This window comes from Camarhynchus parvulus, chromosome Z, assembly GCF_901933205.1.
Source record: "Camarhynchus parvulus chromosome Z, STF_HiC, whole genome shotgun sequence".
NCBI lineage: Eukaryota > Metazoa > Chordata > Aves > Passeriformes > Thraupidae > Camarhynchus > Camarhynchus parvulus.
In genome coordinates, this window is record NC_044601.1 from 62553439 (window position 1) to 62565555 (window position 12117).

Consider the following 12117-nt stretch of genomic DNA (forward strand, 5'->3'; position numbering starts at 1 on the left):
CTGTGACCTTAGTGGTTTGAATTTCCAAGAGTTTGTGTACCTGGCTGTTCAGGTCACCTTACACCTTCCATTCTGGGGTCAGTGTGCAGAATATCTGAGCCTTTTCAAGCTACCAGCTACAGGTACAGTCCTCCAGCTGTCCACAGGGGTGGTGGTATGTGCTGGGGTCTTCAGAGATTCATGATCTCACAGAGATCATAGAAGGTGCTGAGTTGGAAGGAAAGGACCCATCAGGATTCAGTTGAAACCTGAAGTGATTGTTACCCCCCTCCACAGCAGCAATCTGTGGAACATAATTCTTTATTGACGGGGCTGTGACTGGGGTATCCATATTGCTCAGTCCCAGGAATAGTTTCTGTGTTGGGAGCTGGAATTTTAGGTTCTTCTTGCTGCACAAGACATCCCTGTTTCCAGCATTCTGGTGTGGCTGAGGTGGCGTGGGTGCCAGCACCACTGGGATAAGGTAGCATGGGGTGTGCTCTGAGAGACCTCAGCCTAACACAACATCCCCAGTGTTTCACCTTCACCTCACCCACAGGATCAGCTCTGTGGGGTGGGTGACCATCAAGGAGGGACTAACAGCTACCCCCATTCCTGGGGATGAGCCGTCTCTGTTAGGCAGGCATTGGCAGCAGAGTGAAGGAGCTGGAGTACACAGAGCTGCTGGTGGATTCACCAGACCCTCAGAGTAAAGGGTATTTTACTCTTGTATTTCTGCAGAAGCCACGGTGGGGACAGATAGCATTTTGCAGAAGGTGAGTGAGGGTGAGGAGGAAGCTCTCTGGTCTCACACCATTCCTGGCTTAGGGGCACCAACACCATGTACCATGCTGAATGGCACAATATCAGCTGCTATCAGCTGAGTTTACAATGCTCTCACTCATTGCCATACCTTGGGTGGTCTCTGTGGGCTCATCTCCAAGACCTTCTGCTAGTAACTAAAATGCAGGCCCAGCAAGGCGTAGATGAAGATGCATGGCTCAGATCCAGCCTGAGACCTTCAAAACTGACCACAAGAAGACTTTCCATTAGGAAACAGGGAGGGCCAAGTGAATTGCATTGGACCTTGCTTTGCTGAGGCTGAATTTGGCCTTTTTATGACTCTTCCTACATTAAATATGAACAGATCCAGAGGAACAAAACCAAACTGCAGCATAAGTACCAAGCCCAAGGCATGGCCAGGAGGCTTGGGTGGCTGAATAGGAGAAGGAATCTTGGGAGAAAAGGTCCAGAGAGGGTCAGGGGCAGGGGATCCTCCCTTAGCATCTCCGCCTCCAACTTCCTAACAAAGAGATGCTCCTCTGAAAAACTTCTTGTAGGGCTTGTGTGCCACATGTAATGTCTCACTCTGCTGTGTGCACCGGTAGGTTGTGAGCTCTGGATACTGCTTTGTGGTGAGTGTGAAGCAGAATTGGGCAGGGGAACACCCTTGCACCAATCCTGAAAACTCCTCTGGGCACTCATATGTAGAAAGGAAGAGGCTGAACTTTCCTGCAGGAGCCTGAATCATTGAGAGGGTAATTGCAAATTTCCCAGACAGGTGAACAAGTCTGGTGAAGCCTTCCCACCTGTCCTGAGCATGCTGAGAGATGCTGTCATCTCCACCCTGGGGCTTGCTGTCCATGGAAATTTGGAAAGAACATCTATGGGGTCTTAAAAAAACAAATAGAAAACCAGAGTTCACAAGGCTGAAACTCTCCGGCATTGCCCATGTTGGAAAGCAGTGCTCACACACTCTCTTGGAGAAGGGAGGGATGGGAGCCTGCAGGGACTGTTCCAGGGGTTGATTGTCTTCCTCTTGGCTCCACCAGCTGCTCTGCATTCCTGTCCCCTCCAACCACCCCTTGCTGGTTACCCCATTTCCATCAGCACCCTGCTGCAGACCTTGGGGCAACCACAGTTATATTCCTGCCTTGTTTTTGTGACTGAGTCTGGAGGGCTCAGACCTGCAAAGGGGTCCCTGGGGCATATGGACAGGGTAGAGCATGGTTGTGCCCTGCAGGTGCTGCCCCTCAATGCTTTGTTGTGCCAACATCTCAATCCCCATCTACAGCTGCCTGTAGGGCCAGGTATATCTCCTCCAGACTTGTTTACCTGCTGTGACATTTCCATTAATTAACCTCATGCTTCTCCATCCTGCAGGGAACCTGTTGGCTGCACCAACCTGAAGCTCTCAATCTACGGTAGCTTTGGCACATCCCATTTCCTTGTCCCGTCTAGCACATCTCAGATCTTCTGCCTGGCCTCTAGGGTGGGTTCTTTCCCTCTTCTGACCTGCAGCTGCCAATTCAAGGGCAGAAAGGGTGCAAAAAGAGCCAACAGCCATGTTTGTGTCTGGATGTACATCAGGGACAATTCATTCTGCAGAATTCCCATTTTAAAGATGGAGAAAGCTCTGATGCTGTCCCAAACAATAAGCTGTGGTTTTTATCTCAAATGGGTTTAGTTTTCCTATGTCTTTTTCCATTTCAAGGATCTAGAAGAGTAGGAGGGAGGAAGCTTAAGAGCTAAGCCTTTGCATCTGGACCCTCATTTGCACAGTGCTTGAAATTAATAAGCTTTTCTTCTTGTCTTTGACACATTCAGTAGTGCTGCAGGGGAGGCTTCCAGCTGGGTGAGCTGGCTGTAGTCTGGTCCTGTGGGTCTGCATCTCCTTATCTCCAAGATAATCAAAGGCCCTTACTTTGCTTTTGCCCTGGGGAAGTTAAAAAAAACTGTGAACATACTTGCCAGTGGTCAAGAAGAACCAAAAAAAGGCAAGTTTTAGCTCTTTCTGTCTTCATGCTGCCCCTTAGGTATGAGAGAAAAGGCCTATGGGGTGGAGCCCTCTCCCTCCTCAGGAGAAATGTGCAGAGCGGGGGTTGCAAGATGGGAACAGAGGAGTCAGTAAGAACTTTCAGAGGAGTGAATTCTTCTCTCTGCAAATAAGCAGCCAACATTCCACGAAGGCCACAAAAGTTAGATAAAAGCCTTTCTCCACCTCAAGCATGTTTTTCTCTCAGCATCCATTTTTAATATATTTATCTCTCTCTTTTTTTTTTTTTTTTCTTTTTCTTTAAGTGCAGCACTGGTGAACAGTGCCAGGACACTCAGATCCTTCCCTAAGCATCAGAACACGTGCTCAGCTTCAGAAATGCAGAGTTTTTCCCTAGAGTGAGACATACTTTCATTTACTTGAATGCTTACAAGCAAAAGAAATTAGAAGGGAGAGTTTGCAAACAGTATGCTAACTTGTCCTATAACAGTATAAAGCTGCTTCTTCCAGAGCCATTTTCAACGCCATAGGGCATTTTTCTGTGGGGTTTCTTCATACATGTGAAAATATTGTCCCATTGACTCTACTACCCTAATCTTGTTTTTGTTTACAGTCATCTATATACTGACTTTCACATATAGATTAAATATACATACATATATGCTTCTTTCACCTCTACTTGCTGTCTAGAAACCTGCAAAAGCAATGGAAAGTTCTGATAACAGGCTACAATCAAATTACCCTGCTGTTACTCCTCATATTCTGATGATTAATAAATAATAAAAGCCATTTGAGTAATATTTTATCTGGGGCTCTTGGAAAATAGGAGCTCATTGAGCTCCTGGCTGTTCCTATCCATGGAGGTATTTCCAAAGTGTTGGTAAAGCAGGAGAAAACAAAAGGATTCTCACTTACTGAATCATGGGATCAGAATGGCTTGGGTTGGGAGGGACCTGTAAAGAGCATCTGGTTCCACGCCCCAGCAGTGAGCAGGGACATCTTCAACCAGAGCAGGTGGCTCAGGGCCTTGTCCAACCTGGTGTTGATGTTTCCAGGGATGGGGCATCCACCACTTCTCTGACAGGCTGTAGGGGTTTAGCCTCAGCCAGCAGCCAAGCCCCAGGCAGCCACTCTCCCTAGTGGGATTGGGCAGAGAATTGGAGCAGTAAAACTGAGAAAACATATGGCTTGAGATAAAGAGAGTTTAATAGGAAAAGCAAAAGCCACGCATGCAAGCAAAGCAAAACAAGGAATTAATCCACTGCTTCCCATGGACAGGCAGGTGTTCAGCCATCTTCAGGAGAGCAGGGATCCATCACACATAATGGTTACTTGGGTAGACAAATACCATCACTCCAAATGTCGCCCTACCTCCTTCTCCACACTTTATATACTGAGCATGATTTCATATGGTCTGGAATCAGTTTGATGAGTTTGGTCACCTGTCTTGGCTATGTCTACTCTCAGCCTCCTCTGCACCTCAAGTCTTCTCACCAGTGTGGTAGTATGAGAAGCAGAAAAAGCTTTGGCTCTTTGTTACCACCCAGCAATAACAAAAACATGTCTATGTTATTAACACTGTGTTCAGCACAAACTCAAAACACAGCCACATAACTGTGAAGAAAGCCAACTGTGTAGAAAATTAACTCTACCCCAGCCACTGTACTCTAAACCAGCACACAGGTCTGTACTTTTTTTAATAGCACAGACCTGAGTGCTGGATGCAGTGCTCCAGGTGGGTCTCAGCAGAGCAGAGCAGAGCAGAGCAGAGCAGAGCAGAGCAGAGCAGAGCAGAGCAGAGGGGCAAAATCTCCTCCCTGCCCTGCTGCCCACGGGGCTCTGGATGCAGCCCAGGACACGTTTGGCTCTCTGGGCTGTGAGTGCCATGGCTGGGTCATGTGCAGCCTCTCACCCACAGCACCCCCAAGCCCTTCTGGGCAGGGCTGCTCTGGGGCTGTCCATGCCCAGGCTGATTCCAGGGGTTGCTCCAACCCAAGTGTGCTTGGCCTTGTTGAACTTCATGAGATTCTCATGGGCCCACCCCTCGAGCTTGTCCAAGCACGGCATCCTGTCCCTGCCTGTGTTTTGTGGCCATCAGTTTGGCAATGGGCCCATTTGAGTCATATTTTATTGACATTGAAGGTGATTGCTGAACAAGACCTGAGACTTTGAGGGTCTCTGTCAGCACTAAGACTGGCTGCACCAGAGATAGTCTGCACACAGAGAGAGGGATGACAATGCTCTGCAAAGCCCTTGGTGTATAGGGTACAGTGTATAGCCATCCAATGGAAAATACTAATTACCTCCATTACAATGTGGGTAATGGAAGGCTTAAAGACTTGGAAGCTGTTTTGGGGCCAGTGAACTTGCCTCTTTTATAGACACAGCTATAAAAACAGCCCATAAGATTGAAAAGTGCTCCTATCTGTTGGGATGACATTGAATTCTGCTCCTGCCAGTTCATTCCTCATACAGCTCACAGGGCATCTTGACTGTCAAGATCATGAAAACGTTGCACAAACTTTCAGAGCTTGATCTTGCAGCTGAGTCTGGGTCAGCTGGGATGAGCTGTGCCTGCTTGAGGTATGTATTGCTTTGAATATTTTCCCTTTTTATCTCATTTTCCTATGTCACAGGAATGAAGAAGGAGATTTGGAAATTCTCACTGCCAGGTCATGGTTTCCCTCTGCCTTCACTTTATCTCATGTCCTTCAGGGTTGGCTTCTTGGCTTGAGAGCCAGCAGCAGCTGCTCTATCAAGGCACTGCACTAAGTGATTCCCCAGACACTGTCTTATCTCCAAGGACCTGCTTGCACAGGTCCTGATAGGCACTATCTTCGGTCCCCACCTGCTGGGGGCCACATGTCCTGTCCGCCCCAAACCTCCAGGAAGTGCTTTGCACAGCACAGCAGTGAGGTCTTGAGGCAGATTCACACAGGTAGATAGCAAACTTGTCATGGCCAGCACGAAGTTTCAGTGCTGGGTGCTTCTCTATTCTGGAATCTAGAAATAGCCCACAAGGACCCATCTACCCCAGCACTTCTCTTCATGCAAGTCCACCCCTGGTGTAAGGACAAGTGATACTTCCCCAGAATATCTCCTCAATGTCCAACCTTTTTTTTGTGACTCAGACTCCCTGAGCCAGAAGTGTACTTATACATAATAGCCTTCAAATTTTTCTCCCATTAATTTGCTTGGTTATTTTTGAAGGCAGATAAATTTCAAGCATTTGCAACATCCTGTACCTAACAGCTGCCCAATCTAATGATCTGTTTGGGTGCAGAATCATTTCCTTGGGGCTTGTTTTGATCCTGCCACCTCATAGCTTTTTTGATGCCCTCATCCTCACAGTGGAGAAAATGACAAATGGTCCTTTTCTGTCCAGCCACACTCTTGTAACTTTGCAGGCTGTACTATAACCTTTCCTTTAGTGTCTTTTTGTTCCAGAAGATTCCCAGCCTACACAGCTGTTCCTCCCATGGACACAGAGACCTTGCAGTGCTATGATCATTTGAAAATGGTTTCCTTTTTGCCTCCATTCCTTTTATAAAAAGCTCACTGAGTCTTAGGTACAATTCTACAGATTGTTGAAAAACAAACCAAAGGAAAATTCCCCAAAATGAGATGCCCACCATCTGCCAGGTGACTTCAAATTGTCCCATGCCCATACTTTGTTCCCTGGAAGTTGCTGCTGTCCTCACACAGACTGCAAGTCCTGCTTCCTGTGGGATCTGTCTCTTTGTGTTTCCTCATACACCAGGTAGAGGGGAGGCAAAGGAAACCCCCTAGGACAGCAGAGTCATTCATTGCCAGCATAAAACTTGGGTACAATAAGCAGCCTGTTTCAGGACAGAGGCCCAACTCCCAGGGGGCAATTGAAGCCTTTTGCCCATGCCTTGGTAATGCACAGCAGGGCAGGACGAGGTATAATTCAGCTGGGAGGCATGCCTGACATCCCTGGGTTTTGGGACTTTTGGATCCACATGAATTTTAGATAGCACAAAGCCTTCAGCTCTCTGTGCAGCTGTCAGCACCTCCAGGAAGCATCTGGTCTTACCCTGTGTTCCCCTAACTTGTCTTGGGATATGTCTCTTCCCGCTTTCTAAGCCAGGACAGGTAATTCCTACTCTTTGAGATCAAACAAGGCTAAAGGTCAGCAAAGATTTGCCAAGATTCCTCAAAGCTGATGCCTGGTTTTTATTTTGGTGGAGGAACCTGTATGCAGAGCTCAAAGGTGTCTTCCCTGCTGGGGAAGAAGATGAATCTGACCTAAGCAGATGACAGCTCTGGCTCACAGAGCAGAGGGGCTCATCCCAGCCCAAAGACAGAGTGCTTCTCCCTTCCAGCCCAAAGGCACACCATGGGGTGAGGCCACATGCTGGGGACTCAGTGCAAAAGGAGGATTCAACATTCACAGAGTAAGTCCTTTGCAAGGTGGTCCTGGAGTGGCAGAGCTTTGAAGCTGATTTCTTATAGTGCCATCTTTGGTGGAGGCTTAAGTGGCTAGTAATGTGATTCAGAGTGCCTCACTATCTTCCTCCTCACGGTGGAAGACTTGGTCTTTCTCCTCCACCCAGCTAAGCTGCCAAATTCCACAAAAAAGCACTGAAACACCTGCATCCGGAGGTGAGGCAGCCCCTGTGGGCTGAAAATCACAAACCAGGAGGGATGTGGCAGAGACACAGTCAACACTGTTGCTTAATCTCTATTTCTATGAGAAGCAAAAGCAAAATGGAGAACTGCGAAGGAATTTCCTGAATGCTCTTCCTGAATTCCTGAATTTACATTCCAGCAAAACCCTCCACTGCCTTGCCTCTGTTCCCCTCAGGTGAATGAGTATGTAACATATCTGTCTTGAAGAGTCATTGGAATGGGGGGCGCTGAACCAAAGAATAAAAAAGGCTAGAGCTGTTAAATCTGAGTCAGGTGTGCTTGAAGATTTTAATTAATCAAGTTGTCATCATCATCATTGTCATCATCGTCATCACCACCGCCACCTCTGCTGACATTTGCTCAGCAACGTACAAGTTGGGTTTGGAAAGGCGGGTAGGGCTCTCACATTGCCAGGCAATTTGGCACTCAGAGGTTTAAGCCACAAATAAATAAAACACATTTGCATGTTCCCGGCTCTCTCCACTCCCTCTTGTCTCAGGAGCTGCCCTGAAGACTGATTTTTTTTCTGTTGTGGCTGGGAAACAGAACACTATTTTACTGCAGGGAGATTGCCCAGGGGTGCCTTGGTGGGACAGGCAAGGCATACCAACTCATCACTGATAAAACATGACAAGACTGCAAGACAAAAGGGGGCAGAGCTTTTCCTTTCCTTCAGTGTCTCCAGTGTGGTTTTTAGAGACTGCAAGTTGTTCTTTACTACCAGAAAAAAAAAAGAGTTTCTTCTCCTTGTTGCTATGTGTAAATCCAACCCGGCAACAGACAGGAAATAAGGTAAATTTGCTCTCTTGCCTGTTGCATAAAGCAAACAAAGAGACCAGAGAATAAAAACAAGGTACACAAAACAATCTATGCAAGATGCAAATTGGTAATTTAAGAGGAGGCAAAACTGCTGGTACATTTCAAAGCATAACAATTTCCCATTAGTTCTCTTTGTGTAATTCAGATCACCACAGTTTTCAGATAAAGCTGCCAGAGACTGACTTCAGACAGTCAAAATCAGTCTCTCCCTCTCTGCCCCTGACATATATGTATGATTTAGTTAAGCTTTGCTTTTTTGTTTTTTTCTTCAGACAGGGTGTCTGAAGAAACATCATCTCAGCATTTGACCCACCCAGGGCTGTGGCTGTTGTATCATCCTGTGAACCTCAGTGTTGCCCTTGTAAAGCCCAGAAGCTGCAGCTTCTGCTGGTGGAGGGAGGATGCAAAGTACTTTCTATGTCCCAATGCAGATGGCTGAGACTTAATGAACCAGGTGAAACTTAAACAATCATGCATCCAAGAGGGATGATTGAACCTCATTTTAATCAGTGCAACATTGTTTTGCCTGGGTGGTCCCTGAGCACCAGGAGGGACCTGGGTATCCCTCTGACCCTATCCCACTGGCAGAGCTGGGCTCCAGCTCTCCTTGGACCTTATTTTTTTGCCTGCCAGGAATGTGCTGACTGTCTGCCCGAACCCCAGGGTGAAGTCCTTGAGCTTTTGTTTAAAACTTCAATGTTTTGAAGTTAAAAACTACGAACATCTACTTTACCCTACCCTTTTGCCCTGATGAAGTCCCCCACCTCTTGGCCTTGTGAAGATTGCTCAGTGACTACATGTTTCTGTGATATGGCCACACCTGGGATAGACAGTCAAACATTATGGGAGTATGTCATTAGCCTATGTGCCAGGTTATTTTTGAGAGTTTCAAAGGACTTTGTCATGTGTTAATACTTCAGAATTTAAAACACTTGAAAATACTACAGAAACCAAAGGGAGGAAGTATTTAATCCTACAATGAAATGCAGAAGTGGAACAGAGCCTCCACTACACAGAAGCAGCAAGAAACTCCATCAAATCTGGGTGAAGCTGCCAAGCAGTGAGAAGGGCCATGTCCAGGTGCTACCACTGGGATGAGGTTTTGGGATACTTGGTAAAAAAAAAACAAAAAAAAACCCAAAAAACCAACAGCCACAGCCATGGGGTGGCCAAAGAGGGTTAGGGGATGGATGCCAAAGTGCTGGAGGGGGGAGCTCTGAACAGGACCTGGCTTTGCCTGCAGACACCTGCAGGTGATACTAAGCTACAGGGTTGTGCCAAGGTTTTTGCTGCAAGTTTAGCAGTCAGGGGATGTGAAGCATTTCCACAGCAGTGGTGTTTTTGGGAAGACCCCAGGAGGGGACAAGCTGGTGCGGGGATTAAGCAGACACAAGTCGGGATCAGTGTGACCGCTAAACTTGCTCGGCAGCCGCACCGACCGCAGCCCCTTCCTGGCAGCTGCGCGCGATGCCGGCAGCATTCCTGAGGCTGGGCCGAGGGAGCAGGGATGTGTGTGTACACAGGTGTGCGTGCGGGGCTGCACTCGTGCGCTGCGAGCCGTGTGCTGGACGGCGTCACCACTGCAGGCTGAGGGCTGGCGGTGCTCAGGTGCTGCTCCCAGGAAAGACAGCACCGAGGATGTGGCTCCACATGCTCCCAGTGGTCCCTCTGCCAGAGTGGCAGAGTGGGATTTTCCCAGGGGTGCATTGATGCCACATTGCCATCTGTCTGTATCTCTCAGGAAAGCTGGAGCTCCAAAAGGTCACGCTGAGGAGATGCTGGTGCACAGAATTTGGGGATGCTTACCATTGTTGAAAATCCACCTGGGAATGGCTTCATCTGAGCCAGGAGGTCCCAGATTTCTAGGGACACAATGCAGGGAACATTCCTCCAATGCCCCAGGTGTCTCTGAGCAGCAAGGATGAAGCATAACAAGAAGCAGGAGCTCAGCTGTAGCTCTTTGGGCTAGGCAGCATAGGAGAAGGCGCATGATGCCTGCAAGGGCGGGCACATGGTATGGAATGCAGTAAAATTTTTAAAATTAATATTACTACTATTAGCATTGTAGGATTGGGTGTAATTAATGACTCACTATGTGCTGAAATACTTTATTAAAGAACCTGTTCTGGGGCAAGCATGAGTGGTCCTGCTCTCCACTGCAGAGCTGGCTGGGCTGCCCTGAGGTCACACATCCAGGAGCTGACCCATCCTGTGCCCCCAGTTCCCTAAACTCCCCCCAGTGTCCCCAAAACAGACCCTGAACTCATTTGTTCAAACCAGTTGGGCATCACACACCATCCCAGGAACAGCAGGGGTGCATAGGGGATGCTGAGGGATTTGCACAATGGAAACCCAGCAACTCACCCTGCACCTGCCCCTGAACGAGCTCCTCCTCCCCTGCTGCTCTCAGGCAATTCAAGGATGTGTCCTTGGGGACAGGGATGACCAAACTGGTTTGCCCAGCCTTCCTAAAAATCCTGCACAGGGCTGTAATTACCCTCCCTGTAAAAAAGAGAGGAGCCTGGCATTGCAGGTATGGCCACAACACCTGCAGGTGTCTGGCAGTGAATCACTGGGGGAGTGAGCAGAGCTGAGCGTGGCAGTCCTGGCCCTGTCAGGGAGGAGGAGGAACAGGAGTTCCTCCAGCCAAGAAACTGGATTTTTTTGGTAACGGGGAGGATAAAGACCTCCAAAAATAGGAGCTGATTCTTACTTGGTGGAATCACTGAGGCTGCACTCAGGAATTGCTTGCAAAATTGGACAGGAGGCAAATATCCATACTAACTGGAAGTAAATTCTGGTGGCAACTTTGGAATGCAGGAGTGTGTGTGCATGGATGCAGATGGATGAAGAGGGTCTGTCTACCCAGCTCAAGGTTCAGGGTTAAGCCTGAGGAATCTGACCAAGGCCACCGAGATGAAGGAAAAATTGATTTGGAGGTTATAATCAGCAAAAATCCTTTCCTGGAATCCTCTGGAGAGGGCTGGGGAAGTTGCTGCTGGTGGCTGGGAACCAGAGAGGCTGTAATGCAGCAGCCAGGCAGCAACTGCCCTGAGCAGTAACAGGGACCAGAAGCCTCATGTCACACCTACAGCCATCTGCATCCCTGCCACAGGTTGCTTGTGTGAAGGATTTGCTCCCCAAAGACAGCAGCCTGGGTCTCCAGACACTCTCCTTGGAAAGCAGGAACCAAATGCCCACCTGCAGAGTTCTTGTAGCTCAGTTGACAAAAGGCTGAGACCTTCCAGCAAATTTTCCTGCATGGAAGTCATCAAATATGAGGGAGGGATGAGAGGCTTGGCAACAGTGCCGATGGCCACCCCAGCCAAGCAGCAGGTCAGGTGCCAACCTTCTTTGGGAACAGAAACAATGCCTTCAGCAGGAGCTTGGCACTTTGATGTCCCAGGCAGAGATGCTGCAGTCTGTGGAAATGAGCTCTGCAGATGAGCAGAACACGGCATTACTCTGCTTTTCCTGGCAGAGGGATGGGTGAGAGCCTGCCCTGCTCTGAGGCAAGTCAGACACAGGAAAGACCTGCAGGGCAGAGAGTATCAGCTGCAAACATCCTCTGAACACAGCTTGTTTCCCACCCCCTGCCTCCAACAGAGCTTAGCTTTTACCCTAAAGCTTCTTTACTTTAAAGTTTTCCCCCAACAGCCTACAAGCAGTGGGCTGATCTGGCTTAGGGATCCTCAGCTTACTTCACTGAGTTCTCTGAACTCCCATGTTTACCTTCAGGATGGATATCTGATCTTCTACCCTCTGTCTTAACATGCCTACACATTAGCCCTTGAAGAGATCCTGCTTGTAGTGTTCCCACAGTGCAGGAAAAAAGTGGTACTGAGTGTGGCCAGGGTTCAGGAAGAATTTGGACCTGGCATGGGGATGAC